The following is a 23,210-nucleotide window of genomic DNA, read 5'->3' on the forward strand; positions in this document are numbered from 1 at the left end:
AAGAACAGTGCCTAGAGAAAAGATAGCAACTTGGGAATTATGTGAAAGAGCTTTTCTAGAGAAATTCTTTCCTCCTTCTAAAACTAAAGAATTGAGGAAGAAAATCACTAATTTCCAACAAGGCACTGGAGAGACTATTTATGAAGCATGGGAGCGGTTCAAAGGATATCTTCAAGCATGCCCACAACATGGCTTCAACCGTTGGCTTACCATCCAATTTTTCTTTGAAGGATTGGACCAACAAAGCACCATGATATTAGACTCAGCAGCTGGAGGATCTTTCATGGGGAAACCTATTAATGACTGCATGATTATTTTGGAAAATGTAGCCTCAAATCACAACCAATACAGTGAAAGAGAAGTCACAGCAAGGAAAGGAACTCCGGGGCGATATGAAGTGAACAATATTGAGTTACTCTTAGCAAAATTTGATACTCTTAATCAAAGATTAGACAAGATGGAAAAAGCTAAGGTTAATTCAGTGGCTACAAATCAAGTATGTGACCTTTGTAGGGAACAAGGGCACACTGCAGTAGATTGTACCTCAATTTTTACTGGAGAAAAAGAAGATACTACTGAACAAGTGGCAGCTTCTCATAATTTCTATGACACTCCTCGAAGAGAGAAGAGTAATCCATATTCCAACACATACAACCCTGGTTGGAAGAATCATCCTAACTTTTCTTGGAAGAATAACCCAGTTCAAGGAACTAGCAATCAGCAACCTAATTTCCGTCCGTCCAATCACTTCATTAATGGGGAAGGAAATCCAGTACAGACACCCTCAATTCAACAAAGTGTTTCAAGATTAGAAAACCTTATGGAGAATTTTGTCACTAATCAAAAACAGACCAATGATTCAATGGCAAATTCTATTCAAAACCTTGCTGTCAAGGTTGAGAATATTACTCTCCACAACAAGATGCTGGAAAATCAAATTGCACAGTTGATGCCTAGTTCAAACAATTCTCCAGGTAAGTTCCCAGGTAAAACAGTTGCAAACCCAGCTGAAAATGTTAATGCTGTTACTTTAAGGAGTGGGAAGAAATTAGACAGACCTGTGTCTAATCAAAATGATAATATTGAGATTGATGAAGACGCTTCTCCTATGGTTGAAAAACCTGAAAAAGAGAGATTAGAAAAAGAAAAAGTATCTTCATCAAAGCCTCAAACTGTTTATCACCCTCCAATTCATTTTCCTCAAAGGTTAGCAAGGACTAAACTTGATAGACAATTTGAAAAATTTTTAAATATGATCAAACAAGTGTATGTAAACATTCCATTTGTAGAAGCTCTACAACAGATGCCTACATATGCTAAATTTCTTAAGGATCTTTTAGCTAACCGAAGGAAATTGGATGATAGAGAGACTGTTACATTGATCCATCATAATTTGCCCAAAAAACTTAAGGATCCTGGTAGTTTCTCTATACCTTGTCTCATTGGAAATCTAAGGTTTGAAAAAGCCTTATGTGACCTTGGGGCAAGTATCAGTTTAATGCCTTTATCAATTTGCAAGAAATTAGATATGGGAGAATTAAAGCCTACAGCAATGTCAATCCAGTTAGCAGATAGATCTATAAAATATCCCATAGGAATTTTAAAGATGTTCCAGTTAAGATAGGTAAATTTTTAATTCCGGGAGATTTTGTTGTTTTAGAAATGGAAGAGGACAAACAAATACCAATCATACTAGGTAGACCATTTTTGGCTACAGCAGGCGTGATAGTAGATGTCAAACATGGAAAATTGTCCTTATCCATTAATGATGAAACAATGGAATTTAATATTGCTAAATCTGTTAGACAACCTTCTCTTGAAAATATTTGCTGCAGGGTTGATATATTGCCTAAAGACATGGAGGAAGAAGTCATGAGATCTATTTTGAGGGATCCCTTGGAGAATTTTCTAGTTGGAGGAAAGCACATAGATCTTGAGGGGATTCAACCTAATTATGCTTGCTTGATCGATTCAAGTCCCCCGTGTAAAGAAAAAGATCCTCTAGTAGAAAGTCTTCTTGAGTCTTCAACAGATTGGCAAGAAGAAAACTCTCCAAAGTTAGAACTTAAACCACTTCCTTCATCTTTAAGGTATGAGTTTTTGGGGGCTAATTCCACTTATCCAGTCATAGTAAATTCAGCTTTAAATGAAAAAGAAACTGAAAAACTTCTCAATGAGTTGAGAAAATTTAGAAAAGTTATTGGATATACTATGGCTGATATAAAGGGAATTAGTTCTTCATTTTGTATGCATCGCATCTTCTTGGAGGAAGGATCCAAACCTTCTGTTGAAGCTCAAAGAAGATTAAATCCCAAGATGAAAGAAGAGGTAAAGAAAGAAATTTTGAAATTATTGGATGCTAAGGTAATTTATGCTATATCTGATAGTCATTGGGTAAGTCCAGTTCATGTGGTTCCTAAGAAAGGTGGGATGACAGTAGTTAAAAATGATAATAATGAATTAATTCCCACAAGAACTGTGACTGGGTGGCGTATGTGTGTTGATTATAGAAAATTAAATAATGCCACTAGAAAGGATCACTTTCCCTTACCTTTTATTGATCAAATGCTTGAAAGGTTAGCAATGCATTCATACTTTTGTTATTTGGACGGATACTCCGGTTTTCATCAAATCCCTATTCATCCATTAGACCAAGAGAAAACTACTTTTACATGTCCCTATGGTACTTTTGCTTATAGGAGAATGCCTTTTGGCCTATGTAATGCACCTGCTACCTTTCAAAGATGTATGACTGCAATCTTTAGTGATTTATTAGAAAAAGAGATGGCAGTTTTCATGGATGACTTTTCAGTTTATGGTATTTCCTTTGATGACTGTCTATTAAATCTAACTAAAGTATTGCAGCGTTGCTCTGAAGTGAATTTAGTCTTAAATTGGGAAAAATGTCATTTTATGGTACAAGAAGGAATTGTCTTAGGACACCTAATATCTGGGAGAGGAATTGAGGTAGATAGAGCAAAAATAGAAGTAATTGATAAATTGCCTCTTCCAATTGATGTTAAAGGTGTTAGAAGTTTCTTAGGGCATGCCGGTTTCTACCGAAGGTTTATTAAAGATTTTTCAAAAATCTCTAAACCATTATCTAATCTACTTGTGAAAGAGGTACCTTTTAACTTTGATGTTTCTTGTAAGAATGCATTCTACAGGTTGAAAGAAGCTCTCACTACAGCTCCTATTCTGCAAACTCCTGACTGGAGCCTTCCTTTTGAAATCATGTGTGATGCAAGTGACTATGCTATAGGAGCTGTATTGGGACAAAGAAAGGACAAGAAGGTTCATGCTATATACTATGCCAGCAAGACTCTTGATGAAGCCCAAGCCAATTATGCAACAACAGAAAAAGAATTGTTAGCAGTCGTCTATGCTTTTGAAAAGTTCAGATCTTATCTTGTGGGGTCTAAGGTTATTGTTTACACAGATCACTCTGCCCTAAAGTATCTTTTTAATAAAAAGGATGCTAAACCTAGGCTCCTCAGATGGATTCTCCTTTTACAAGAATTTGATTTAGAGATTGTGGACAGAAAGGGAGTAGAAAATGTAGTAGCTGATCATCTCTCTCGACTTCCACAAGACCAAGCAACAAAGGAGGAACTCCCTATTAATGACAGCTTCCCAGACGAAAAGCTTTTAGCAGTTGTTGTGAAAAATAGTCCCTGGTATGCAGATTATGTGAATTACTTAGCATGTGGAGTCCTTCCTGAAGACTTTAATTATCAACAAAAGAAGAAATTCTTTAGTGACCTTAACAGCTTTATTTGGGATGAACCTTACCTATATAAGAGGTGTAGAGATGGTATCTACAGAAGGTTTATCTCAGAAGAAGCAGCTCCTCACATCATTCACTCATGTCATTCTTCCGCATATGGAGGGCATGCTAGTACGTCAAAAACTGCAGCTAAAATTCTACAATCTGGTTTTTACTGGCCAAACTTATTTAAGGATACTTGGAAGATGGTAAATTCTTGTGACCAATGCCAAAGATCAGGGAATATATCCAGGAAACATGAAATGCCATTAAATGGGATTTTAGAAGTAGAAATTTTTGATGTATGGGGAGTAGATTACATGGGACCATTCCCAAGTTCTAAAGGTTACAAGTTCATATTAGTTGCAGTTGATTATGTGTCCAAGTGGGTAGAAGTGATTCCCGCTCAAACGAGTGATTCAAATACTGTCATTAAACTCTTCAAAAGAATTATATTTCCAAGATTTGGGGTCCCAAGAGCTGTGATCAGTGATGGAGGCTCACATTTTATTGAAAGAAAGTTTGAATCTCTCTTAAAAAAGTATGGAGTCACTCACAAGGTTGGTACACCTTATCACCCTCAAACAAGTGGACAGGTAGAAATATCCAACAGAGAAATCAAAAAGATTCTTGAGAAGACTGTATCTACAACAAGAAAGGACTGGTCTTTAAGATTAGATGAAGCTCTTTGGGCCTACAGGACTGCTTACAAAACACCTATTGGCATGTCTCCATTTAGGCTGATTTATGGCAAATCTTGCCATCTTCCTGTAGAGCTAGAACACAAGGCTTTGTGGGCAATAAAATACTTCAACTATGACCTAAAGGATGCTGGAGAAAAAAGGAAATTGGAACTCAATGAGCTTGATGAAATCAGATTAGACTCATATGAAAATGCTAAGATTTACAAAGAAAGAACAAAGAGGTGGCATGACAAGCATATACATAGAAGAGAATTCAAGCAAGGGGACTCGGTGCTATTATTTAATTCCAGACTCAGATTGTTTCCTGGAAAATTGAAGTCAAGATGGTCAGGGCCTTTTACAGTTCAAAAAGTATATCCCTATGGAGCTGTAGAAATCAGAAACGATAAAGGCGACATATTCAAGGTCAATGCACAGAGATTGAAGTTATATTTCCATGGGGAACACTTAGAAAAATTATACTCTATGGTTCTTCAGGAACCTACTCAAGCATCATGAAAAAAACAATAAATAAATAATAATAAAAAATAAATAATAATAATAAAATAATAATAATAATAATAAAATAATAAAATAAAGTTTCAGAGTTCCAGAGAGAATCACGACCGTGATTCTAAATCACGGGCGTGATCTTCTCTGGAAAATTTTTGGAAAACCCCAAAGAGAATCACGACCGTGATTATAAATCACGGGCGTGATCTCCTCTGTTTGAATTTTTGAAAACTCACAAAGAGAATCACGGCCGTGATTTCCAATCACGCCCGTGATTCCCTGCTGACGCTCAACAGATACAACCCGTGATTTTTGAAATTCCCCTTTCCCTTATATATTTTTCCCCCTCCTTTTACATTCTCACTTCTCTCAAACTTACGAACTCTGCCCATTCTCTCTTTTCTTCTCTCCCAAACCCTAGCTTCTCACTTCTTCTTCCTCTTCTTCCCTCTTCCTCCCACATTCACTCCTTCCGTTCATCCATGGCTCCCAAGCGCACCCGTACCGTTGGTTCGTCCTCCACCGCTTCCGATACCCACAGTTACGAGGAAGAAGCAAGTGAAATTCCGCACCTTCCTCCGAGGTTCTATCGGAACGATGAACAGCGTGAGCGGAACGAGGTATTACGCTTCCGCACTATCCATCCTACCAGGTATCTCGACTTCCCATTTATTCGTAAGTTGGGTTTACGTGCTGATATCAATTTCATGTTAACTAACATTGGGTGGACAACCTTTGCTACCATGCATAATGATGTTGTTTATCCTCGACTAGTTCTTGAGTTCTTGAGCTCTCTCCACACGGAAATATTATCTGGGCCAAATTGTTCTGAAGGTTTGATTTCTTTCCGTATGTTTAACCAAGAACACGAATTAACCCTGGCTCAGTTCAATAATATTTTTGGATTTCCCACTGGAGGGAGCACGAGAACCCCAAGTTCTTTCAACCCTGGTTCTTTTTGGTATAGTTTGACAGGTACAAGTAATTGGGTCGCTGGAAAATGTAATTCCTCTGCTTTCCGCCATCCCACCATCCGTATTATGCACCGCTTTATTGCCTCTACTGTTTTGGCCCGAGGTGATTCTGAAGGAAAGGTTCGTTTGAGCGACCTTTTACTTTTATGGGCTATGATGGAAAACAGAGAGGAGCCTATTGATTCTGGCAGTCATTTGGCACGGCAGTTCCAGAGTATTTCCAATACCAGCCACGGTGCGATTGTGAATGGCGGCCTCATTACCACTATAGCCAAACACCTTGGCTATCACGCTTGGCTGGACCAGTTAGAACCACTCCCTGGAAGCCGTACTATTAATTTTGCTACCTGCTCTTCTATGAACTGCATTGCGAAAGATGAAGATGATAAATACTACTTTGTAGTAACCCAGTCGGGAGTGCACCACCAGTTACCAAATCCAACATACACCGTGAAGAACCGGGCTACACGGCAGTTTCCACTGGAGCCATTAGAGGACCTACCTCCAGCAGCTGAGGAAGCGGCTCCTGCAGATGAGGAAGCAGCTCCTGAACAACCCCCTCTACATCCTGGACCTGAGGTGGACAATGCTGCTATCCTAGCAGCTATTCAATCAATGGATAACCGGCTGAAACAAATGGATGAACGCCAGCAGCATTATAATTACATGGTTGATTGTCGCCACCGGCCCGAAACGGGCTTTCAGCATTCGCGAAGGATGGTTGGACTCTTTTATTTGTTTAAAAGTATGGATTGCTAGAATGACTTATTCTCAAACTGAGACCTTGTCAAACGAGCAATTTTATTAAAAGGCTCACCAATCCATGTTAATCACAAGCGGGACCCTCCATGGATTAGCGGTTTTTCTAAAAAGGAAGGGTTCATGGAGTCGCCACCAATGTTTTACTCAAAACATTGGAAAAAGAAGTTTAAGGCAATCGATTCAAAAATCGACTTCGGCCATCACAACCAGAGTCGGGTAAGGGAGTCGGTTACGCGTGGGGAAGGTGTTAGCACCCCACAGCGCCCCTTTCGGGTTCCCTATGACAGATTATTTCAAAAAATAATAGTGCGAAATTACTAAATTACCCCTACTTATTCTAAACAATTATAACTTAACTATCTACATGATGACAGTTAAATATACACACAGAAAGCAGTAAAAGGAAGGACTTAAGAAGAAACCTTTGAAGCGTGCTTTTCAAGTAAAATTGGGAAGCTTTTTGGCGTTCCCTCGCTCTACAAGCCTGCTCACTCCCTCCTAGAAAATTTTAACTATGGAAATCCGGAGGATTTCCCTTCTACTAAGTTCGAATCTCCAAGCTAAATGCTCGGAATTCCAGAACTTCGTCGGATCGACTCCCAGAGAGATTTCTAGGGCAGAACACTGCTCAAAAACCCCAGAATACTCAAGGAAGGAGTCAAAACCGTGTGTAGGAGTGTGGAAGGACGTCCAAATGACCTCCTATTTATAGGAATGGGGCTCAATACGGCCCCTGGGTTCAATACGGCCCGTATTGCATTTTTGCACTTCAATACGGCCGTATTGAATTCAGTACGGCCGTATTGAAGCACCGACACTTCAATACGGCCGTATTGAATTCAGTACGGCCGTATTGTAGTGCAAAACATGCAATACGGCCGTATTGAACTCAAGGGAGGCCGTATTGAGCTTCAATACGGCCGTATTGGTTTCAGTACGGCCGTATTGTAGTACAAAATGTGCAGTACGGCCGTACTGAACTCCAAGGAGGCCGTATTGAGCTCTAAACCTCCCACTTTCTTATTTTTTGCTACTCTAAGACCTCTAAACCTACAGATAGTCATCCTATGGTCTTCTGGGAGTCCTTCTGGCTGACTTTCCTTTGATCTTTGAGAGTCTTCGAGTCTTATTTCTGACCCGGACAATTTTAGGGGTCTACAGCTGCCCCCCCTTTACTTAGTCGGACGGCCTTTTAGTGTACCGGCTGACAAGTAAAGGAGTTGACCCAATTGTCCGGGTGATGTGCCAACCTTCTGACTTGTAGCGTCTTCCGGTGGACAATTGTTGAGTAGCCTCTCCAGGTTGTTGAATACCTCGGCGCTTCTGACAACCTCGGTAGCTAAGTTTACCCTCTCCAGGGTCAACTTCACTCGACGCCCGAGCCGGAAGTTGAACACCAACGTGCCTCTGACGATGCTGATGGTTGAGTACTGTCTCTCCAGACCTTGAGTACTGTCTCTCCAGACTTTGAGTACCGTCTCTCCAGACTTCGAGTACCGTCTCTCCAGACTCTGAGTACCGTCTCTCCAGACTTTGAGTACCGTCTCTCCAGACTTTGAGTACCGTCTCTCCAGACTCTGAGTACCGTCTCTCCAGACTTTGAGTACCGTCTCTCCAGACTCTGAGTACCGTCTCTCCAGACTCTGAGTACCGTCTCTCCAGACTCTGAGTACCGTCTCTCCAGACTCTGAGTACCGTCTCTCCAGACTCTGAGTACCGTCTCTCCAGACTTTGAGTACCGTCTCTCCAGACTTTGAGTACCGTCTCTCCAGACTCTGAGTACCGTCTCTCCAGACTTTGAGTATCGTCTCTCCAGACTTTGCTTCGGTTGTCTCTGACGACTTAGGCAACTGAGTTTGCCCTCTCCAGGGTCTGCGTCCGTGTCTTCTGATCACTTCGGCAATGCGAGTTTTACCCTCTCCAGGGATCTGTGATGGTTTTGTCTCCACAGTCCACGATGCTGCTTCGACGATTTGTTTTTGATTTTTGTGCCACTGAGAGCCGGATAACGCAGGGATCCGTCTAGGGGATGTGCAGTCATTCATAGGTTCTTGTGTCCCAACTTGCATTTGCATAGTTGGTACCCAAGGGGAATTTCTGACTCCCTGGGGTGTAGACACAGATGCTCTTCTTGAATTGAGCGACGCCTTATGTTTGGCTGACGTGCTTTGACGTTGGTGGAGTATCCCAGTTATTCTTATTCGGGTATCTCTTTTTTGATTTTCTGGTTTTGTTGCCTCTGTGTAGGCTGTTATCCGCTGGGGGATTCTGCTGTGATGATTTTGATTGGCCTCTTCTGTTAGGCGGATCATCTTGACGTTCAATGATCGGCTGAATGCCGAATTCCGCTTGGGGAATGATTATTTGATCTTTTTTGGATTTTCTCTTTTTGAAGGGGTGCCTCTGAGTAGGCGAATTATCTTGATGTTCGGTGTTTGGCTGGATGCCGAATTCCGCCTGGGGAATATTTATTGATATTTTTTTATTTTTCTCCTTTCGTAGGGGTGCCTCTTGAGTAGGCGACTGGGGATTTGGGGATCTTATGTATCCTAGAGTATTATTTAGGAAGCCTCTGCAGGCTTAGCCTCACTCAGCGCTTGAGTCAGAGAGCTATCTTCCACTGAGGAAGTTTCAAGTCTTTTGACTGAATATTTTGCTTTGGATGATCGCGCTTCCATTGGGGATTTTGACGATCTTGCTTTGATAGCTCTCGCTGGGGATTTGTTCCATGAGCTTAAGCTGAGGTTTCTCTGGGGAGTATTATTTCTGCGAGCCTCTCCAGGCTCAATTATTCTGAGAGAGTATTATTTCGGCGAGCCTCTCCAGGCTCAATTATTCTGTACGAGGCGATTGATTTTTCTAAATCTTTTGCCTTTTTGTCATTTTTTTGGCTTTTTCTGTTTTTTTTTTTTTTTTTTTTTTTTGCCTTTTTTGTCATTTTTTGGCTTTTCTGTTGATTTGCGACTTTTTCTGTTGACCGCTGCCATATACAAGCAATTTTTCCTATTTTTGTATTTTATGCAATTGCCTCATGAAGAGGTCTTTGAAAATTTCTTTATGGCCAATACGGCCGTATCCATTTCAGTATGCCCGTATTGAATTGAAAATTTGTGCATAACCCTAATTTTGGTACGGGCGTACTGAACATGATACGGGCGTATTGTTTTTCTGAAGTTTATATTTTTTGTTTTGTTTTGTTTTGTGTTTTTTTTTTGTGTTTTTTTTTTGTGTTTTTTTTTTTTTTTTTTTTTCAATAAACAGAAAATAAGTGATCTTCCAGTACACCTATCATCTGTATGCATGTATGCGGTATGATGCACCTAATTCTATTTGATTCATTTTTCAAAAGAATTAACCGATGCGTTTCTCTGTTTGGATTTTGCCATTCCTCCAGACAGGCTTGTGCGATGCCGATTTCTGTAGCCGAGGAATGATGCGTGTTATATTGAGATTTGGTGTTATCAACCAAGTGATTCTTCCCTTCCTTTAAAAGATATGTCAACCCTCCTATTGACCACTATATCTCCATGTTTCCACTAGATTATTCAAAAATCGTTTGGGACAAGAGAGAAAAGAAGGAAAGGATATTTTTTTCGAAAGTTTGTGTTTTAGAGGAGATTATTTATTTTTGAAAAATGGTTTTTATAAGAATGGCTTGGCCAATGGTAGGCTTAAGTGTTTAGGCTTGTTTGATTAAACACTTATGAAGTTAAGCACGTCTTGTTTATTAACATTTGTGATTTGACAACTTGGATAGCTTCCCTTGAACCTTTCTTGAATTCGGCTCGTGGTACCATCGTGGATTTCTTTTTTTGATTGTCCTTATTTTTGCCTAAAACACCCTTTTGTGGCGTTTTAGCGGACTTTTGTTTTTGTTCATTTTTGCAACCTTAACTTTTGCCTAGGTCACCCTTTCGTGGGATTCCTAGCGGGTCTTTTGCTCTTATTTTTGCGCAGTCCCCTTTTTGGGTTTCCTGCCGAGCTTTTTATCTTTAGGATTTCGTTATCCATGATGGCACTTATTGAGGCCAAGAAAAGGTGCTCCAAGCTGTCATGCACATTTCCACATAAAAATTATGCGGGTTTATTATTATTAAGACAATTTTAACCTCATTCATGCTTATTCAAACAGGGTTAAATAATATGGCCTAGAAATTTATTGTAAGCAAGAAAAGAAGCAATAAGAAATAATGAAGAATGATTTTATTATAATCATAGAGGAAACATGTGCCCTATCGAGGCTCGGGGGTCGGGCTGTCCCCGAGGAGTAATCTCTAATAGTCATCAGGTCTATACATCCTTATCGGAATGAGAAAAGCACTTGATGACGACGACCGGCCTTGATGCTTGTGAACCGGCCTTCCTAAAGATCTGGCTTAAAGAACGTCGAGAAGGATCTTGATTCCTCTTCGTTCTTTGATCTTTAACAGGGTTGTATCCTAACCCTTGTTTCCCCGGATTATCCTTGATGATGGGTAGCTCGGGAATTCCTTGGGAATCCTTGCCAAGTCCTTGTCCAGGCAAGTATCCATGCTTCGTGAGCATGTAGGCTACCTTCTTCGCTTCTCGGGGAAATGTTTCAACATTGGCAATTTCCAATGCTTGGAAGGCGGTTTCTAAAGCTTCCTCTGCTGCATCCACGTAAGGTATAGCAGCTGGCTTGCTGATGAGTATGTCATCTTCAGCTTGTACAGTCACCAGTTTGTCACCCACTATGAACTTGACTTTCTGGTGGAGCGTAGAGGGTACAGCTTTTGCATCATGAATCCAAGGTCGGCCAAGGAGACAGCTGTATGCCGGAGTAATGTCCATCACTTGGAATTCGACGTTAAAGATAGTGGGTCCAATTTGGATTGGAAGATCGATCTCTCCCACCACTCCTCTCTTAGAACCGTCGAAGGCTCGAACGATCATGTTGCTCGGGCGCATTTGGACTCCCTTGATTGCCACTTGATCGAGAGTTCTTTTAGGCATCACATTCAAGGAAGATCCATTATCCACCAAGACTTTTGCGATGTGATATTCCTTGCACTTTATAGAGATGTGCAAGGGCTTGTTGTGATTTGGTCCCTCGGCGGGGATCTCTTCATCAGTGAAAGTGAGGTGATCATTAGCCGTGATGTGACTAACAATCCCCTCAAACTTGTCTTGGGAGATAGTGTGCGACACGTATGCCTCGTTCAAGACTTTCAACAGAGCTTGCCGATGTGGTTCGGAGCTTAGGATCAACGACAACAGCGTAATCTTTGCTGGCGTCCTATGGAGTTGATCCACGATGGAGTACTCGCTCTGTCGGATAAACTTTAACAGCTCGTCTGTCTCCTCCTCGGATTCTCTTTCCTCGGTTTTCTCCTTTTCTTTTCCTTTATTCTTGGGAGCTTTATCATGAAGATCTTCGGGAGTGTAGATCCTGCCACTCCTAGTCATGCCCCCAAGTCCAGCGATGTTGGAAATATCGCTGTCGGCAGAAGTATGGATGTCGTATATCCATGGCACAGCCTTATTTGATTCGTAGGGAAAAGGCCTTGGAGCGATGATCCTTAACGGCGTTGGACCTTCCCCTTTGTTTGTCTTGATTACCAACAACGGAGTTGACGTGTGCTCGCTTGGCGCGGTTGTTGGTTTGCATTTAATTACCAATGGCGTGCAATCCATTCTGAACATACGCATCGATTAATTCTTTCTTTTTATTAATGTTTATTAATAAATTACTTGGAGAGATGTATGCGAATGAATGACTATGAAATGCAAGGGCAATTGAGAGATTTCATAAATCAAAGCTCGATTTTATTGATCATAGAAAGTGTACAACTTATCATACAATGCTTTGAAGCAATTTTTTACAATATGAGAAAAGCCGATAAAAACCCACAGGCGGGTTCATATGTCTTTGCCATTCATTTTCGGCTTCCTCCACATGGCGGCCCATTGCTTCAATCTGAGTATGGACCGCTTGGCTCATATTATTACTTATTTTCTGAGCATCTTTCGCTTTTTGTATATGATAGTTGATCATGGCCTGCAGCTCATTAAGCTCATCTTCGGCCCGATTCTTCTCCTCTTGGAGTTTGGCCATTTGTGCCAACCCTTCCCTTTCCTTTTTGCAGAAGTCGGAAAGGTTTGCGGCTTGTCGTTGAACAACTTCCCGCCATTGTTGCGCATCAGATCGAGTCAAAAGCAGATCGTCTTGCATATCCTTGATCAACTGTGCCTGCCTTGAATACTCGGCCTCAAGGTGTGCTATCTTCATGTTGACTTCTAGGAGTTGACTACTCGGTTCAATCTTTGGCATTTTGGATGCCCGAGTAGCCTCCTCATTGAGGTTAGCACACTCATCCTTGAGCCGCTCTATCTCGTGGTCTTTCTTCTTGCATTGCCTTTGTAGACCATCGATGACGAAACTGGATTCTTCATTTTTCTCTTCAAGAACTCTCATTTGAGCTCCCATAATTTCCAGCTTCTTGGTCAAGACGTCGACTTGTTCTTGCATTAACCTCCTTGTGGTTGCGGTTGCGCAAGAGGTGGATGGTTGAGACACCCCCCTCTCATTCCTCCATATCTCGTAGTCGGTGGAGGCGGATACCCGAGGCTTTCCAAGCTCTCGATCTCCCTCATAGATTGGTTTCTCCCACGCTCTAATGACAGCGTGCATATCCCTCTGATGCTCGGAATCAAAGGAGAAACACAACCCTCCAAGCTCCTCTTTAGTAGGAATAATTTGAGTCCTCATTAGTTGTCTCATAACCAATCTAGGTGAGTAGGCTATGCAACCTCTGAGGCCCATCAATGGTATGCTTGGATAACTGCCGCATCTTGTCAATACATTACTTGGACGGAACCAAGGACAAACCCACGTGAAGTGCTCAACACTCCACTGTTCCATCTCTTCCTTCCACTCGGAAGCATATCGGCGGCGTACGGGGATCTTCGAAAAAATCCTCAACGGGTCGGGTAAGGTCCCCATGTGACTAGAGGCATAGAAGTGTGTGATGCCCCACACATACAACAAGGAGGTGCAGCATCGGATAGTCTTCCCTTGCTTCTGTTGAGATAGGTTGACAGAAAGCAAGGTGTCGGCAAGAATGGTAGGCACGGGACTCTTCATATGTACGTCCCAAGCGAAGAAGGCGTCCATAGCAGCATGGTCCACTGTGTTAGCGTGAAAGGGGAATAGGATCGTCCCAAACACGGCTAACGCTAGAGTCTTGTTGAAAGCTAACCAATCTCCCTCACCAGCCAAGGAAGAAAGGTGGTCTTCAATCATCGCGAGCTTCCAACCCTTGATACTGCCGTTCCCCACCAAGGCAGATAATCGTGATGGCAGTTTGACTTGAGTTGCGACCCTCTCTATGGCCACATGATTTCCATGGAAGATATAGACCCCTGCTGATTTGGGCCATCGTAGCATGAGCTCATACTCCTCGAGAGTAGGAACTAAGTCAAACTGGGGGAACTCGAAACAATGCAGATCGAGACTCCAAAAATGGACCAAGGCTCTCAGAAAAGCTGGATCCACACAAATCTTCATCAAATCGAGAACCCGTCCATAAGATTTTTCAAACTCCAAACGAGCCTCTCGTGGCATCAAGGAACAGAGGTGATCCAACCTCTCGGCACGGTACAATAAGAAGTCCACTTTCTTCAATTGCCCTTGTATTCCCCTAGATCCCTCCATAATCTACAATAAAATGCATGGTATGAGATGGTGATGTCGAATATGCATGCATAGTGTTTAACTAAGCATTATCATGTTTTCGGGACATTTCTAAAATGATGCATGATATTGCTTGGTTTGGATAAATAACCTTTTTTTTTTTTACAGAAAGATTTACAAAGGGATTTTCTGAAGAATGGCTGGCCAGGGTAAGCTTTATACATTGGGCTTAAACAATTATATCTGTAATTGTCGCTCTTCCCGTTCCCCTAATCGCTTCGGGTGAGATGCCTGAGCCAGGAGTGTAGATGCTGCAAGACGCTTGCTTCTAGAAGATAATCACTTGAACCGCCTTTCGGTTTTCGATTCAAGTGACCGTTGCTTGCTTTGCTTCTACATCTTATTCTTTTAACTTTTGCCTAGGACGTATCCTAGCGGGGATAATTTTGCCTTTGTTTTGCCTAGTACCCTTGTACTGGCGGGCTTTTTGTTTTGCCCTAACTTTTTGCCTAGGATGCCCTTTTTCGGGTTTTCATCCTAGCGGGCTTATGCAAGCAACGTCTTCAAGCATAATACTTCTTTACCACGTCGGCGTTGACTGGGTATCGAAGTTCTTTTCCATCTATGTCTGTGAGGATCAATGCTCCTCCGGAGAAGGCTCGCTTCACCACGTATGGTCCTTCGTAATTCGGGGCCCACTTTCCGATTTTGTCCTTTTGGGCTGGTAGTAATTTCTTCATTACCAATTCTCCCTCATGGTAGACTCGAGGGTGGACTTTCTTGTCAAAAGCCTTTTTGATCTTCCTTTGATAGGCTTGACCATGGCATATGGCGTTCAGCCGTTTCTCTTCAATGAGGTTCAATTGGTCGTATCGGCTTTGAACCCATTCTGCCTCGGAAAGTTTTGCTTCCATGATTACCCTTAGAGAAGGTATCTCAACTTCAACAGGCAAGACCGCCTCCATCCCATAAACGAGGGAGAATGGAGTAGCTCCTGTGGATGTGCGCACTGAAGTCCTGTATCCATGGAGAGCGAAGGGTAGCATCTCATGCCAGTCTTTGAATGAGACAACCATCTTTTGCACTATCTTCTTGATATTTTTATTGGCTGCCTCGACTGCCCCGTTCATCTTTGGTCGATAGGGGGAAGAGTTGTGGTGTTGGATTTTGAACTCTTGGCACAGTTCTTCCACCATCTTGTTATTTAGATTGGATCCATTATCAGTGATGATTTTATCGGGAATACCATATCTGCATATGATGTTCTTCCTGATGAAGGATGTTACCACCTTTCGGGTCACCTGAGCATATGATGCCGCTTCTACCCATTTGGTGAAATAGTCAATGGCCACAAGGATGAACCTATGTCCATTGGATGCTTTTGGCTCGATAGGTCCAATAACATCCATGCCCCACATTGCGAATGGCCAAGGTGAAGCCAACACGTTGAGCGGAGTGGGTGGGACATGAATGTTATCGGCATATGCTTGACATTTATGGCATTTCCGCGCATATTGGTAACAGTCTCCTTCCATGGTCGACCAATAATATCCCGCCCTGAGGATCTTTTTAGCCATTGCAGGCCCGGGAATATGGGTGCCGAAAACCCCCTCATGTATTTCTTTAATTACGTTTTGGGCTTCGACTTGGTCTACACATCTCAACAAGACCGAGTCATGATTCTTCTTGTAGAGGGTTTCACCAATTAGTAAAAATCCCATGGCCCTTCTTCGGACATGCTTTTTGTCATTATCGCTGGCCATATCAGGATATTCCCCTTTTGATAAGTATTGTTTGATGTCGTGGAACCATGGACAATCATCAATAGCTTCATCTATTAGAAGGCAGAACGCTTGCTTATCGTGTCGCCGGATATTGATGATGGGCATTTCATGCTCTTTGTCCAAGGCGAACATCGACGAGAGCGTAGCAAGGGCGTCAGCAAACTGATTTTCCTCCCTTGGAATGTATTCAAAGACGACACTTTGAAAGAGATGTGTCAAATCTTTGATATGCTCAACATATGGTATCAGTTTAGGATTTCGAACTTCCCAGTCACCTCGTAGCTGATGAATGACTAAAGCCGAATCTCCAAACACTTTGAGCTTGAGGATACCATTGTTGATAGCTGCCTGGATTCCTAACGCGCAAGCCTCGTATTCGGCCATGTTATTTGTACAGTCGAAGTTGAGTCTTGCCGTTAGGGGGATATGCTTTCCTTGCGGGGAGATTAACACTGTTCCAATCCCCTGTCCAAGCATGTTGGAGGCTCCATCAAAATACATGGTCCACGCATCATCTTTAGGCTCTTCATGTTGTAAATGCATTATATCCTCATCGGGAAAATCGTCCTGAAGGGATTGATAATCATTGGTCGGCCCGTGTGCTAGGTAATCAGCTAGGGTACTACCCTTGATGGCCTTTTGAGTGACATGTATGATGTCAAATTCTGATAATTGTACTTGCCATCGGGCGATCTTCCCAGTGATTATAGGTTTATCGAACACGTACTTAATAGGATCCATTTTGGAAACCAACCAAGTAGTATGCCTAATCATGTACTGCCTGAGCCTTTGTGTTGCCCATGCTAACGCGCAGCACGTTTTTTCTAGCGGCGTATAGCGGGTTTCATAATCAAGAAATTTCTTGCTCAGGTAGTAGATGGCTTGTTCTTTCTTTCCTGTTTCATCTTGTTGTCCCAGCACAGCCCCCATAGACTCATCAAGCACCGTTAAGTAGAGGATTAATGGTCTTCCCTCGACAGGTGGCACCAATACCGGTGGATTGGCCAAGCACTGTTTGATCTTATCAAAAGCTTGTTGACAACTTTCATCCCAAACTTCGGAATGATTCTTGCGCAACAGCTTGAATATTGGCTTGCACGTGTCAGTCAACTGTGCGATGAACCTTGCGACGTAGTTCACCCTGCCGAGGAATCCTCTAATTTCTTTCTCAGTTTTAGGAGTAGGCATTCCCGTTATTGCCTTTACTTTATCGGGGTCCACCTCTATGCCTTTTTCACTGACGATGAACCCGAGGAGCTTACCCGACCGGACTCCGAAAGTACACTTAGCCGGATTCAGCTTAAGTTGATACTTGCGAAGCCGATTGAATAATTTTCTCAAATATTGAATGTGGTTCATCTCGTCTTTCGACTTTGCGATCATGTCGTCCACGTACACTTCAATTTCTTTATGGATCATGTCGTGGAATAGTGTCACCATCGCTCGTTGGTAGGTGGCGCCCGCATTTTTAAGTCCAAAAGGCATCACCCTGTAGCAGAAGGTGCCCCAGGGTGTGATGAAAGAAGTTTTCTCGCGGTCTTCCATATTCATCTTGATTTGGTTATACCCCGAGTATCCATCCATAAAGGAATAGAGTGTGTTTGTGGCTGTGTGATCCACAAGTGTATCGATGTGTGGCAAGGGAAAATCGTCCTTTGGACTGGCACGATTTAGATCCCTATAGTCAACACAAACTCTAACCTTTCCATTCTTTTTGATGACTGGCACAATGTTAGCCAGCCATTCGGGATACTGGGACACGACCAAGAATCCCGCGTCTAATTGTTTTTCCACTTCCTCCTTGATCTTTAAAGACCATTCGGGCTTGATTCGTCGAAGCTTTTGCTTAACGGGTCGAAACCCTTCTTTCAATGGCAACTTGTGCTCGACGATTTTAGAGTCCAAACCGGGCATATCACGGTACGACCATGCGAATACGTCCTTGTATTCCCTTAATAATTGGATCAATTGTGCTCTTATTTCATCACTGATATGGGTCCCAATGTTGACCTCTTGCAACTCTTGACCCTGCCCCAAATTTACAGTCTCCAATTCTTCTTGATACGGTTGGAGTAGACGAGCTTCTTGATCTAGCAATCTTCGCAGATCCGGAGAGATGGTCTCCTCATCACTGTCCAACTCAACCCATTCATCCTCGGCTTTTGGATCCCGATCAGAGCGAATAATCACAGACATAATTATTTATTGATTCTGTTTAGGTTTAGAATTTATTAATGTTAATGAGAGAAAGAGAAAAGAACTAAATGAGAGAATAATGTGTGAAAAATGCCTCTTTATTGGTATATAAAAAAACTGTAAAACCCTTATTTGCATGAAAAGGTTCTCATGATCTCGGGTACTGATCATGAGTCCCAAAAAGAAATGAAAAATGTGGAGGGGTCCTATCGTGGCTTGCCCTTCTCTCTACTCCTGCTTTGGCATAGGGTTCTTGCTCACGTCGGGCGTTGTTGAATCGAAAGTGACCCATCCAGCATCAATAAGGCTTTGGACCTTGTGTTTGAGAGCTAGGCAGTTCTCTGTTGAATGCCCTGGTGCCCCCGAATGGTATAAACATTTGTCTTGTGGCTTGTACCAATCGGGGTAAGGTGGGTCGATCTTTCTTGGTGGAACATAAACTAGAAGTTTGGCTTCTACTAGCTTCGGCAGGAGATCGCTGTAGGTGGTCGGAAGTTTATCAAACTTCTTCACAGGGGTGAATTGCGATCTTCCTGACTTCGAAGTGGAAGAAGACGAAGAGATAGTTACGGCGTTGACTCCTCCTTCCTTCTTCTTCCCGAAGGTCTTCTTAGCTTCAAATGATTGGGGAGGCTTAGCTAACTTCCCACTTTTCAGCCCTTGTTCCACTCTTTCTCCAATGGTGATGATGTTCGAGAAGAGCGTTGTCGTGTTCCCTATCATCTTGTCATAATAGGGTCCGGTCAACGAGTTTATGAACAAGGACACCGTCTCCTTATCTGACAGCGGGGGCTCTATTTGTGCCGCCAACTCCCTCCATCGCTGGGCATACACCTTGAAGGATTCATCGTTCTTTTTACTCAAGGCTTGAAGATCTGACCTATCAGGTGTTAGGTCGATGTTGTATTTGTAGCGCTTGAGAAAGGCGTCGGCCAACTGCGTCCATGTGTGTACTAGATTTCCATCTAGCTGCATATACCAATTGAGCGCGGTATCAGTCAAGCTTTCTTGGAAGCAGTGGATCAAGAGCTTTTCATTTGTGGCATATGCAGCCATTTTGCGACAGTACATGGTGAGATGACTCTTAGGGCAAGTCGATCCCACATATTTTGGGAAGTCTGGCACTTTAAATTTGGGAGGGAATTGGATGTCCCTCACCAAGCACATGTCGGCGGCATCTTTGATGTCAAAATCATGCCCCTCCATAGCCCTTAGCCGATCCTCAAGAGCATGTAATTGTTCCTTTGAAACCTCGGGCTCTTTAATCATGATCCCCGCCCCAAGGGGTACAGTTCGTGGAGGCTCTTCCTCATGTTCCTCCTCCTCATGATGATGGGACTCATGGTCATTGTGGTGAGACCCATGTACATTATGATGACGCATGAGCTCCATCATTTGCGCCATTTGTTCTTTGAGCTGCGAGAGCTCGGCTGTAAGCTTCTTATTTTGGTCCTCCAGCGCTTCCATCTTCTTGATTTTCTGCGCGCGTGTGAGGACAGAGAGATGACCAGCCACTTTCTAAAAATGAATATTTAATCTAATTAATGTATGGAATGAATACGCTCTTGACATGAGCTTGATAACCTTCCATTTTTAAGGCGCTGCCTTTTTAAAACGGAGTGTTATCACCCTCCTTGACTTATGATCCCTCCTCAACGGAGAATCCCGATAATTATGGGTCTCTTTTACTCACGTCAAGAGGTATTGGTGAACCTAAAATGCATGGTTTATGAGGATGCATGATGCCTTATTGGTAATGATGCACATGCTCCTCACTTTTATTATATTTCCGCACATGGTCTTTCCTCTCATGTCATGGTATTTTCATGCATGGGGATTATTCTTAGACCTTATCACGAGGTTATTTATTAATGCACAAACAATTGCACATAAGCATTTACACAAACAATTCACTCATCCACGAACAGTCACGAGCGAATCACGAGGTAGGGGTATCCTGCAGAAAAGTGCATATTCAAGGTGGTTCTAACTGTTCTCACCGGTCTGAGGCCCCCAAGGTGCCCCCATTATAGGGACCCAATTCCTCTCGTCGTAAGTCGATGGAAAGCTCCAACGCACTGTCGGACTCGAGTTCATGGTTATCACCTTGAGTGATGCTTTCCGACAACGGTCTACGGGCACCTATAGACCCATTCGACAACCGGCCGTACTAACATCCACTCCCTATGGCTTACCACTCATGCCCCCGGGTATAGAGGGAACTGTTGTGTGCAAAGGTTTGTGTGCAATTTATATTTCAAACAATTGCAGAAAATTAAACAAACAACAGTTATTAAAGCCGAATAAATAAAGCATGTTATCGTACAAGCCAGGGGTAATAAAGTAATTTTAACTATTATTTGTTAAAAATAATCTGTCACTAAATGGGACTGACTCTCGAGGCTTCCCCAGTGGAGTCGCCATCTGTCGCCACCGGCCCGAAACGGGCTTTCAGCATTCGCGAAGGATGGTTGGACTCTTTTATTTGTTTAAAAGTATGGATTGCTAGAATGACTTATTCTCAAACTGAGACCTTGTCAAACGAGCAATTTTATTAAAAGGCTCACCAATCCATGTTAATCCCAAGCGGGACCCTCCATGGATTAGCGGTTTTTCTAAAAAGGAAGGGTTCATGGAGTCGCCACCAATGTTTTACTCAAAACATTGGAAAAAGAAGTTTAAGGCAATCGATTCAAAAATCGACTTCGGCCATCACAACCAGAGTCGGGTAAGGGAGTCGGTTACGCGTGGGGAAGGTGTTAGCACCCCACAGCGCCCCTTTCGGGTTCCCTATGACAGATTATTTCAAAAAATAATAGTGCGAAATTACTAAATTACCCCTACTTATTCTAAACAATTATAACTTAACTATCTACATGATGACAGTTAAATATACACACAGAAAGCAGTAAAAGGAAGGACTTAAGAAGAAACCTTTGAAGCGTGCTTTTCAAGTAAAATTGGGAAGCTTTTTGGCGTTCCCTCGCTCTACAAGCCTGCTCACTCCCTCCTAGAAAATTTTAACTATGGAAATCCGGAGGATTTCCCTTCTACTAAGTTCGAATCTCCAAGCTAAATGCTCGGAATTCCAGAACTTCGTCGGATCGACTCCCAGAGAGATTTCTAGGGCAGAACACTGCTCAAAAACCCCAGAATACTCAAGGAAGGAGTCAAAACCGTGTGTAGGAGTGTGGAAGGACGTCCAAATGACCTCCTATTTATAGGAATGGGGCTCAATACGGCCCCTGGGTTCAATACGGCCCGTATTGCATTTTTGCACTTCAATACGGCCGTATTGAATTCAGTACGGCCGTATTGAAGCACCGACACTTCAATACGGCCGTATTGAATTCAGTACGGCCGTATTGTAGTGCAAAACATGCAATACGGCCGTATTGAACTCAAGGGAGGCCGTATTGAGCTTCAATACGGCCGTATTGGTTTCAGTACGGCCGTATTGTAGTACAAAATGTGCAGTACGGCCGTACTGAACTCCAAGGAGGCCGTATTGAGCTCTAAACCTCCCACTTTCTTATTTTTTGCTACTCTAAGACCTCTAAACCTACAGATAGTCATCCTATGGTCTTCTGGGAGTCCTTCTGGCTGACTTTCCTTTGATCTTTGAGAGTCTTCGAGTCTTATTTCTGACCCGGACAATTTTAGGGGTCTACATTGATCAAATGTATCAATGGCACATTCAACGGTATCCAGATGATTTTCCACCACAGTGAGATCTTTCTTATTCCTTATTTTACTCTGATGCTTAGGGACAAGCATTCCTTTCTGTTGTGGGTTGGTTGCATATTCATGCATTTTATAATTTTGTCAAAATAATCTATCATGCATTCATTAGCTCTTTGCTTCGGGACAAGCAAATCTTTAAGTTTGGGGTTAGGAGGATGTACGCATTTCATTCATTCATGCAAAAAAAAAAAAAAAAAAATCATGCATATATACATATTCAGTTAATCCCAGCTTGAATTTGTGTTTGAAAAGTAAATATTTTTAATGAAATTGTTCGTCTTTGAAAACACTGAATGTGATGAATTGAATCTTGAAGTCTCAGAACAAAAGGTTGAAAAATTAGCTGGTTTTGTGGCTAGCACTTGGTTCTTAGTATTGAGGCTTGAAATGATCGAGAATTATAAAAATAGTCTCTTGAAGATAAATTCTTTTTAATTCGTGCTTAAAAGCTTTTGGGGGGTAAAAAAAAAAAAAAAAAAAAAAAAAATCACCTAGCACCCCTTTGAGGTCATAGGTTAGAGGGAGAATATTCTTAACCTTAGAAAACTAAGGGAACTAAGTAGCTACTGGGGAATTGTTTAGTAAAATAGCTAGCCCCCCTTTGAGGCTACGTGTTCTTGAAATTATCATCCTCTCTACACTGATTGGCTACTGGGGAAATGTTTTAGGTGAGACAAAAACAAAAATAAAAATATTACCCCTATTTGTGTCACAAGCATTGAAAAATTATTTCTGTTAAATTATCTTCGTTTGACTAATGAGCTTTACAAGATTTGACATCATGAAACTCTTAGAAACTAAGAGTTGGCGCTAGTAATGAAAGATTAAGATTCTAATTGGACCTTGTGAGACTAAGAGTGAAGATTTTAAATGCTCAGTTAATTCTTGATGATTTTTTTTTTCTTTCAAAGTGCTAATTATTGTTTGAGGACAAACAAAAGTTCAAGTTTGGGGTTATTTGATGTTGTGTATTTTACTCGTATTTTAGCACTTTAATTCACAAGAATTCATAGCATAATCATGCAGTCATTAATAGGTTTCCCCATGAAAGATCCTCCAGCTGCTGAGTCTAATATCATGGTGCTTTGTTGGTCCAATCCTTCAAAGAAAAATTGGATGGTAAGCCAACGGTTG

At 42.1% G+C, this 23,210-nt stretch overlaps 1 non-coding gene across 1 annotated transcript; it reads right to left on the reverse strand.

Annotated features, from left to right (window-relative positions):
• Positions 1-88: 88 nt before the first annotated feature.
• LOC145953991 (small nucleolar RNA R71) lies at positions 89-195 on the reverse strand. The gene has a single exon (XR_014431203.1). It is a non-coding gene; the product is annotated as a small nucleolar RNA R71 (small nucleolar RNA).
• Positions 196-23,210: the final 23,015 nt, after the last annotated feature.

This window comes from Cajanus cajan, chromosome 1 (assembly GCF_000230855.2).
Source record: "Cajanus cajan strain Asha chromosome 1, NIPB_CcT2T_4, whole genome shotgun sequence".
Taxonomy (NCBI): domain Eukaryota; kingdom Viridiplantae; phylum Streptophyta; class Magnoliopsida; order Fabales; family Fabaceae; genus Cajanus; species Cajanus cajan.